General features: G+C 38.9%; 1 pseudogene; it reads left to right on the forward strand.

The window, feature by feature from the left end:
- Positions 1 to 568: 568 nt before the first annotated feature.
- Positions 569 to 687, forward strand: LOC134897032 (5S ribosomal RNA; annotated as a pseudogene).
- The last annotated feature ends 3,188 nt before the right edge of the window (positions 688 to 3,875 follow it).

A 3,875-nucleotide genomic window follows, 5' to 3' on the forward strand; every position in this document is an offset into this window, starting at 1 on the left:
ACAAATGTGTGGGAAGCAGAGAGACTTCTAGGATATTTGTATAGAGAATATATTTATCAATATACTTTTTCATATTTTTTCTCATTTCATTGAATTTACATACTAGTGCTTAGTACTGCTGTTCATGTGAGTTTGGAACTCCTACCCATGTGTGTTTTCTGTTAATCCTTTGGCTCTCACTGTTCAGCAACATTATCATATTCGGATTGCATAAGTGTGGAAAGCCAGAGGCACTGTACAATATTACAGCTCCCTCTCTCCCCATTTTTGTTTGTTGGGTAATTAAACCACTGTATCCTTGCACAAGAATTATACTTGGGAGCGCAATTGTGATAGAGTTGATTTAGGAGTTATAAAACTCAGGAATCAGGGAAATACACAACCATTAGTGAATGCAATGCCAAGTGACTAAATATCCTTGTCACACAGATCTTTATTTGTTAGATTTCTCAGCAATATTTTTGTAGCCTAATTTTTGAACAACTAAAGCCCGATACTCACTCAATTTTTGATCGATATCTGTGGGTTCCTACACAATTGGAATACGGTGCACTCTGGAGACATATTCACCTACGGTCAGACCACACTGAGTATGCCCAAACTCGTCTGATCTTGGAAGCCAAGCACTGCAGGGCCTGGTCAGTACCTGGATGGGGAACCACCAGGGAATACTAGGTACCATAGGTATTTTATTCTCCTATGCACATCATAACTTTGGGACCCACGGTCAGGAACTCGATCCTAGGCTCCAATAATTATTGGACCCTATCAGGCCTGAGGGAATGACCTCATTCTATAAAATTCACTATTATAGAGGATATGAATGTGTTTTCTCTTGAATGAGGGATTACAGACTTTCGCTTACTTACATTATTATCTTGCCTATAATATGAATATTAATGCTCATGAGTATCAACGCTCCTAAATTATGAATGCTTGCTCTCTTCTTTTTTAAGTATATTATAATAAAAGTTACATTTTAATAATTTCATATTTTCAATTTTTCAAGTGTGCCCTGAAAAAGGCATATAGTTGCTTTTGTCTTTTGTCTCCTCAAAAGACCACACCCGTTGTTTCATAGTCTTCATAACTATTTTTCGGGAACACCACCAACCATTTGCCGAATTAATTATTAAAGTAGGCTTTATGTTGGTTTAACAACATTATCAATCTATTCAACTATAATTGCTATATCCTGTGCAGATTTATACCTTTCGAATAAGATGGGACACATCCAGTACTCTGGAGGAGGTAATAAAAGGGGAGACCCCATGGAAGTCCTGAGGCAGCACTGAAGGGAGCAGAGCTACATTGTGGAGTCAACGGGGTAGAACTGACAGGCTCCATCGGCTCTGTGAAGGTGAGAGCCAGGACTTCCTCCTGTTTGGTGACAGAGGCTGTGCTACTGTAGAGTAGGGCACTGACAGATGCTGCCCTTGCTAGAAGGCTGCGGCTCCCACTGACCACCAATTTCAATACCCCAAGGAGTAGCTACAGCATCAAATCTATAGGGGACTCTGTAGAGTGGTCAGAAACTTGACATCACACACTACCCTTTGTATAATAATGCCATCTATTGTCAGCAGCTATAGCCTTTTAACTGACTCTTGGATAGTACTACCTAATGCCTAAAGTTAACTTTACAATACAATGGAATCATTTATGGACATTTAAAGTAATTGACTAGCCTAACAGCCAAAGAAGCTTTTGAACCATATTATTGCCTGGCATAAGCAGCAGTGACTAATATATTATATTCCTATGGCATCTGTAGAATTAGATACCTCTCAGGAAATATTTAAAAGATACAATGTTTTATCAATGAACTGCATTTTGCTGAGATTTGATACATTTACCTTAAGGGATAATTGTAGCAGTGTTATGGCCAGAGAGAACTGTCAAAAAGCCTTAATACTGATTTTAACTTGTAAATACCTGTAAGGCATAGATGGAATCCGTTGAATTTGCTGGCTGTCGGGATCCTGGTGGTCAGGATGCCAATGCTGAAATCCCGCTAGCCGGCAATGCTGCCAGCTGGAATACCAGTGCACACGGGCTGTTTCCACTAATGGTTGTCCACGACACCCATAGAGTGGGAATAAAACCTGTGGCCACTGAGCCCGCAAGGGATGCCGCTGTTGGGATGCTGACATTCGGTATCCCACCCAGCGAGAATAGGTTTGTAATCCAGCATAGACTATTGAATACCTATATCCCGCTATAAATTTAGTAGTACAGTGCTGACAGTATGAATGTGGAAGACTAACTAACTAACTAACATCTTTAGGAAATTATTTCACAGTAGGAATTATAGAAATACAGAGAGCATGAGTAACATTTCTCTCAGACTTTAATCTTTGTTCAGTATAAAGCCAGTCCCTGAAAACCTTATATAATTGGCGTAAGACTTTAAACTTGCAAAACTGGGCCAACCTGATAAGGAGCCATCATTATTCTGAGTACTCCAACGGAAATTGTTTAACAGCCTTACGATAGCATATGGGGTCCCATTAGTAATATAATTCACAAGTAACTATTTATTCCGTGTGTACTTAAATTGTTACAATTGTTCATTACTGCTATAGCGTATGGTAATTTGTATACTTTACAAAAAGGAATGCGAGTGAAATATATTTTGAGTGTAATATAAATACTCTTGTATTTGTTAATTCTATGTTCGTAGAATGAGAAAAATCTTTACAAAAGAACTTCAGCTTAATAAAATCCTATAGACAAAGTGTGTACTTATTGTTTGAGCTGAACACATCTCTGGACTGCTCTGTGGAACAACAGTTAGCTGTGATCACACATCACAAATACATCCAATTCTCATTACCGATCCACATCCTGGGAAAAATTTACTAAAGTTTGATTTTGGTGATTCAAGGAATTTGACATTTTGTTTCAATTTGATTTCCATTCAATTTGGATTCAACAGATTTACTAAAGACCAAATCGAATGACAAATCGATTCTAAAGGCAGATTCAACTCACATCCCAATAGAAATTACATTTCTGAAAAACATCAATGTTTTCACATAGAACAACATAAAATCCCCTTTGAAATCAAACTCTAAATTGAACTCCAAATCAAACCTCAAATCCCCAAATGTTTAGAATGATGCAAGACATTCGATTTTGACTTCTAAACCCATTTTAATGGAAGGAAATTGATAGTGATTACTTTTTAAGCACCTAAAAGCATGTAGGACAGTGCAGAAGTAGCAATAATAGATGCCCAAGATTATGGTATGTTGTGCACCTACCTACACAATGCAAATCACCACCTGACTGAGATCACCCAGGAGGATCAATTAGAGCACCATTAGCAGCTTAATGAGTTGAATAGTGCACATATTTATACTTATAGGGGGTAATTCCAAGTTGATCGCAGCAGGATTTTTGATAGCAATTGGGCAAAACCATGTGCACTGCAGGGGTGGCAGATATAACATGTGCAGAGAGAGTTAGATTTGGGTGGGTTATTTTGTTTCTGTGCAGGGTAAATACTGGCTGCTTTATTTTTACACTGCAAATTAGATTGCAGATTGAACACACCCCACCCAAATCTAACTCTCTCTGCACATGTTATATCTGTCCCCCCTGCAGTGCACATGGTTTTGCCCAATTGCTAACAAAAATCCTACTGCAATCAACTTGGAATTACCCCCATAGACATCAAACTTAGGGCCCGATTCAGAGCTGATCGCTGCTGTGCATTTTTGCACAGTGGGCGATTATCGATATACTGTGCACACGCATCGCCAAACAACAACAGGCATCACCAAACAGTGACAGGCTGGAGTGAAAATTTAGATCGCACAGCCATTCGCATGCTGATTGACAGGAAAAGGCCATTTGTGGGTGGTAACTGA

The sequence above is a fragment of the Pseudophryne corroboree genome, chromosome 3 (assembly GCF_028390025.1).
Source record: "Pseudophryne corroboree isolate aPseCor3 chromosome 3, aPseCor3.hap2, whole genome shotgun sequence".
Lineage (NCBI taxonomy): Eukaryota > Metazoa > Chordata > Amphibia > Anura > Myobatrachidae > Pseudophryne > Pseudophryne corroboree.